Genomic DNA, 7251 nt, shown 5'->3' with positions numbered 1-7251 from the left:
ATTATAATTTCTATTTTACAAATATTTAATATATATAATAATGTACATATTATAATAATAATTTAATAAATTTCTTTTTTTAAATAATAATATATAATAGTAATATTAATAATAATAATATTAATAGATAATATTTTTTCTATTTCCATTTGTAATTTTCATTATTCATAAATTATCGTTTATAATTTAATAGCATAATACGCTAAATCTATAAAAATAATTTATAAAAGTTTTAAATAATATATTTTAAACTTTAATTTTATGAACATTATTGAAAGATAATTTATACATAATTAAAACAAAATATAAAGTTTTTTTTATATTTGCTTTAATTATTAAAAATTTCAAAATAAATATATAATTTATCGATAATAATTATGAATTTGTATTTTTTATGAATTATGAATAATTATTAATATATATAATTATGAATCAATCAAATATTCGAAATTCATTATTAAATAAATTAAGAATCAAGAATTGCACATATGCACTGCAAGAAGTTATTGCTTAATACTCTCAAATATATTGATAAATGATTGCTGTGCCAAAAATTATTATTTACAATAGAAAACTGATTTAAGAAGACTGTATGTAACGATATCATCTACTATGTTTATTTATTAATAAATATTTTAATAATATAATTAAATATTATATAATATGATCGATGTAATGAACGCAATAACTTGAAAAATGAATTCAATATTATATAAATGCAAATGTATATCGATAATAAATTATCAAATTCCCTAGAGTTATAAATTTAAGAGTACATTTTTGGTTATATTATTTCTTTGAAACTATAAATTAACACAGAATTATTTATATTTTCTACTAAAGATATATAATTATGATAAAATGTAATAGAAAAAAATAGTACACATTTATTGATATAATTATACAAATGATAATTATATTGACAAATTAACAATTATTGTACATTACCTGTTGTACTAAAACTCAAAAAGATCATATAAAAAAATCTTGCATCAAAATTATTTGATTTTGCATACTGATAAAAATGTAAATTAATTGCAAACTAGTAATCAAAAAATTGTATCGATATAGAACGATATAGTTATTATAGATAATAAATATAAAATAAATATTAATATTATATATTATATGGCAATGTACCTATTTACAGAATATCTTTATGATGCAGTCCCAAGAGATTCTTTTCAAAACAGATTCAAATGGTTGACAAGATTCACCGCCTTCTTCGTTTTTGCTGTCAATCACTTTAAAATTGAAACAGTTCAAACGGCAACCGATTACAAAATCACTTTCGCAATGTAGTGATTGAACTTACTTGGCAACAGAGTCTTAAATCGCGTTTTCGAATGATGTCAGAGTAAACTCTTATAAATGTCACTTAACGCGTGCAGTGAGTCTTTACAATCGACACTCGCGAATTGTTTAAATAAAACAATAAATATTAAATCATGTCATAATTTGTAAAAATAATGGCAATATAGAATGTGAATTTTCAATCATAATCACTATTTATTCTATTTGATTCAGAAGAATGATCCAAATCTACCGGTGTCTGTACATCGACTAACGGCGATCGAGTACCGCCATGTTATCCCCCCTCGTGGTTGCGAGCAACACGGTCACGCGTGCGCAGATGCACGATCCTCATGCACGCGCCTAAAGCTTCGACATTACAACAATCTCGATAACAAAAGCCGCGGCACGTGCATCCCCACTTCGAATGGGATCTTCCAAAAGGTTCCGCGGGAAAGCAAAGCAGGACGCGCATGTTTCATAGAATTTCGTCGTTTCACGCGTCTTAAAGGTGTCAAAACACGAGTTTCAGCTTCAAAGTGGTTTTCGAATGCTTCCGAAAAAAGCTTGAAGTCCTAAGTAATCCTAAATAAAGAAAGTGTTTAGACATTCTTTTAATTAGACATTCCATATAAAATAAAAACTTATTTTAAAATAAATGTTTTATAAATTATTTGTAAGGTTAAAAATTATTTTCTAAAATGATATTATATTTAGACATAATGAAGATATTTTATTATATGATTAATATTTGATATGTCTTTTATATACTTATATATTTTTATATATTTTTTCATTAAAATAAATGTTTTGTTTTATTATAATTTCACATAACAAACGATGTCATATATTAATATTTAAATCATTTTATTGTATATTAATATGTTTTAATATATGTTATATGAAAATAAAACATATATATATGTACAAAATATTAATATTTTATAAAATTTTTGTAGAATATCTTTAAACAATCTAAATTTTCTCGATTCTAAAGGACAAAATAAACATAAAAATTGATACAGAAATATTGATTGAACCTTATTTATTAAATTATAATTGAATTTTGCGTTAAACGAAGTAAAATAATAATAGAATGAAATTGTCCATTGTTCCCGTCTTGCTTCATCATACAAACTTAGAACTTAATAAAAAATTTCAACTAACATTTTTATATACCAATTATTTGTTTTAGCTTTTATCTTATAAATCTACTCTTCAAAGCTATTCTATAAATATATTAACAAACAAAAATAAATAATTTTAATTTTAATATATTTTAATATTATTTTTATCGCAAAAGACATTATAATTAAATAATCAGTTGAAATTTCGATATTAAAAAATAAGTTTAATGTTAAAAACATTTTAAAAAAAGATATACCTTTATTACAAATTACAAATTTTGTTATCTCTTTTATACTTTAAAATTTATTATTAAAACAAAAAATGCTTCGAAATTCATAAACTCATTAACATCTCAGAATATAAGATTAATATTCTATTTTAATGTCGCATCAGTTTTATAAATGATCACATATTTCTTAAAAACTTTTTATAAATATTTTAATAATATTTCAAAATAGTTTTACATATATTAATTTTTAATATTAAAAAAAGTTCTTAATTCAGCAATAGATATTTTAATTTATTATCTCATAAAATAAAATTATCTCTGTTCACTGCATAAAAATTTTTACGATTAATGATTAACAATTAATATTTTAGTTAATCAATTAGTATGAAATGAATTTCCTATTGAAAGATATTTATATATTATATATATAATATATATATGCTTATATATTCTTTTTAGAAATTATATTATGCTTACAATTTAATAATGGATAAATACAATATTTCTATAGATAAGAATTATAGTATGTTGTAATTAAATGAATCATTCCTCTTGATCACATATCGTTATAAATCTTAGCAGAAGATTTCCAAATCGAATGCGAAATCTATGTCAAAGCAATCGAAGGATTAAAGTTTCTCTAACAACACGTGGTCTCGACTCGGTTACGCATCTCATATCGATCTCATCGAAAGGGTTTAGTAATTTCGATGACATATGAAAAGCATCCATTTGTGGTATTGTATATCACTAGCAAGACCCATATTGAGTAATCAGCTGTCGGCATGTTTTCCGGTTATTTCGAAGATGATGACTATTAATATTCAACTAACCATTTCAGGTAGACCAGCTGTCCGAAAAAAAAAAACAAACTATCTACTAAGAAAAAAATATACTTTCTTATGATGTATCTTAATTCTTTAGTTATAAATCCAAAATTAAAATCTTTTTTTTTCTTCATCACCATAAAATAAATTATTGAATATTCATTTTAAAAAAAATTATTATGTTTATAATGTTTATAATCATCAATTTTATCATAAGTAATTTGTTTTTTAAATCAAATAGATCTCGTATTTTGGATATTTTTAAAAATAGCATTATGACGCTCTATTATTCTTGCAATAGAATTTAAAACCACACGTGTTCATTCGAAATATTTGCGCGCGTCTAATATAGTCAAACGGCGTCACGGCATATTTTTCCGTGACTGATGCTGCCAATAGTTCATGAAAAAGATCTCATATGTGAAAAGAATGATAGAAATTAAAATAACAATTCTTTCACACTCTTCTCTATTTCTTTCTCTCTTTTATCTTTCTTTTTTTTCTTCCATTTTACAGATGATATTATAAAAACATCGATACATTACGCAATAAGAATTTCAACATGTTATTTAAACGGCCGAATGACATTGTCTGGCGAAAAAAAAGATACGGAAACCCTTCGTCGAGCCAATTTACTTTTGATTATAATATATCATTTACACTGTTTTTACTTGCTGCATTTAACTTGTTCAACCCTTTTTTCAATTTACACTCTGGCTTTATTTTTTATTATATTTATCTACTCATTCAAGGAAACAAATTTTTATACAATATATGTAATTTAAATGTGTATGTGTAATTACTTTTCATATTATTAAAAATGCAAATAATTAAACTTAAAAAATTATTGCTTTTAAAAAGGAAAAGAAATAATTAAATATAAACGTATGTTTATATTAACTCAATTATTTTTGTATCATAAACAGAAATTAATAATTAAATTTAATATTCACCATTGTTAGTATAAAAAGATTTAATAGATAATTAATAAAAAAAATGTTTTATTTTTTTTTTTTTTTTTCATTTGAAATTATACAATAATTTATTGTTAGTAAGGCAAATGAAATAAAAATATATGATTTCATTAAATAAATATTAACATTATATTTTCATAATAAGTTTTAAATTAAATATTATTTATAAATATTGTTTTCTTGAATAATCACAATTTTTATATTTTTAATATTAATGATAAATAATCATTTATTTATATACATATCATTTATTGATATATATATTTAACAATTTGTTAAGAATATTTTGAAAAAATTATTTTAAAATAGACAAATAGTTCCAGGTTATATGACGACTTCAAATTCCATATTAATTGCAAAACTGTTTAAACATTTCTCCGTGTCTTCCAGGAAGAGAAACAGGGGTCGCAATAATGATTTGGTAGTGCGTGCAGAGAACCATGGCTTGGAAGTAAGAAAGAGATAACTGTGTCGCAACTATAAGGAAAAAGACAAATAGATCAGGTCAGAGAAAGAAGGGGAAGGAAGTCGCACGTGTAGACAACTTCCCCACTCTCGTTCGGTTTCTCTGTTGAAAGGAGCGTCCTTCAGCAATCTTCCCATCCCTTCTGGTCTTTCGACCTTTTTCGACCATCACAATGTTTCCCCTCCACGTCAGATATCGCTGGGATCTGCAACCAATCAGGATCATTTGCGATGCTTCCACGTGGCTTGCACATTTAATCTCAGTGCATATTTGCATGTATGCGATTATCGACGCAATTATGTGTGCAATGACTATAATCGTTGTCTAACGATGAAACTAGAGTCAATATAAATAATTTATTAATAGATTTATTAATATGCAAATAATATAAAATATTTTAAATATACAAAGGAATTTTTAAAATTATTCTTAAAATTATATAGTGCGATGAATTCATGTTTCTTGTCTATTAAAACATTGAGTTTAATTATAAAAATAAAAAAAGATTAGAAATAAGGTGAAATTATTAAATATATGTATATATATGAAATATGTATATATTTATTGTTTTTTACTGTTACGATAAATTATTAGTGAAATTCATTTTTTTTTTATTTTCTACATCTTTTAATTATATTTCACAATAATAATAATTTTGAATTATTAAGATACTACTTAATATATCTTTATAAAATTTGTCACATGTTTAAATTAAAATTTAAAATAAAATTGATAATTATTTATAAAAAATATATTTAAAGCATATATTTCATATATTTTTACATTGTAAGATATTTAAATTATAGAAACATAAATAATAAAAATTTATTTTATGTAATAGATAAGATAATCGTCACTAAATAATATATTTAATAAATAAAAATATTTTTAATTAAAATATGTCTCATAAATATTATTAATACACTATTGGACAATTATTATCGATTACTGGATTTATTGGAATATAAAAACTCATATACACTTGTAAAAACTAATGAGTTACCGGCGATTGAAAACATGAGCGACATACGAACTAAATGAAATTTGTTCATATAACAAGTAACTTCTTTTGTAAATCATAGCAATATTCTTCAATATTCATTTGTATATGCAAAATAAATTTCAATACACTTAAAAGCTCGTCAAATAATTTAACTGACATTTTCACGAAATTGAACAATCTTATTATCTTCATATTTTCTAAAATATAAATATTTATCTTTAAAAATTTTATGAATTTTCTTTTCATATGACGCTTTTGTAATAACAAATACACTTAATATTTCCTTTTCTTTTTTTTTTAAATAAATTTTTTTTAAAGTTCGACTTCTACAATGCCGATATTTTCGATATTTCAAATCAAACTTATTTATTGAATTTAATTGAATTTAATTATGAATTTAAAAATCATAATTTTTGATCACATTGTCCGATTGATCGATAATATAATTTTTTTTTACGATTTTATCTTGTAACTATTAAATATAATTATTCAAATTATAAAATCTGAAATTATTACTCTAGATATATTTTTCTGTTGTCAATGATAACGTTTGTATTTATTTATTATAATTTTATTATTATATTTATTTATTATATTTTATATTCATTTCATAAGTTAATTCATATACATTTCTTATATTTATTATCTTTTTATTTTTATCATTTATCCGAATATTTATTATTTTTTTATAAATAAATATAAATTGTATTATGACATATTTTAATATTTTAAAAACAATTAAATACATATTAAATTTTAATATAATATTTCAAGCAAATTAATATAAACATCCTAATTGTTACAAATTTAAATTCAAAATAAGTATAATTATTAATAATATGTATAAAATGATTTTAAATTGTAGTTATTAAAATATATAGCTAGAACTGTAGATGGCAGTTATCTTCAATAAAGTTTAAAGATAAAGTAGTTTTCACTTTTTAAAAAGAAATTATGGATAAAAATCAATAATATTTATATAATTTAAATGAAAAAAATAATTTATTTGTTAAAAATTTATATTTAAATTTCTGTAGATATATTATAAACTAATATAAAGTTTTTTAATTTTTTTTTATATATTTAATGATACAATCAACTTTATTGACTATCGATAATTTATAGGATATACTTGTATAATCAATTCATAGATGTCACTATTGAATAATTATTATTGCAAATCAAATAAAGATTGGATATAAAAATTAAAAGTTTTTTTTAAAAAATCAATTTAAATCATTATTATTTAAATCATGATTTACATTATTTTAATGTAAATTATTAAGCTCTTGAAAAAGTCAAATAATAAATTTATTTTATAATTCCTTAAA

The 7251-nt window shown here is 21.5% G+C and overlaps 1 long non-coding RNA gene across 1 annotated transcript in view; it reads right to left on the bottom strand.

The window, feature by feature from the left end:
- LOC116186375 overlaps positions 1 to 1635 on the bottom strand; it is a 9786-nt gene extending 8151 nt beyond the window's left edge. The window contains exon 1 of the long non-coding RNA XR_004151354.1: positions 1141 to 1635. This is a non-coding gene — a long non-coding RNA (uncharacterized LOC116186375). The remainder of the gene's footprint in view (positions 1 to 1140) is intronic.
- Positions 1636 to 7251: the final 5616 nt, after the last annotated feature.

The sequence above is a fragment of the Apis dorsata genome, unplaced genomic scaffold (assembly GCF_000469605.1).
Source record: "Apis dorsata unplaced genomic scaffold, Apis dorsata 1.3 scaffold_636, whole genome shotgun sequence".
Classification (NCBI taxonomy): Eukaryota; Metazoa; Arthropoda; class Insecta; order Hymenoptera; family Apidae; genus Apis; species Apis dorsata.
Note: the sequence above shows the minus strand (reverse complement) of the source record. Positions and strands in the feature narration are given on the sequence as shown.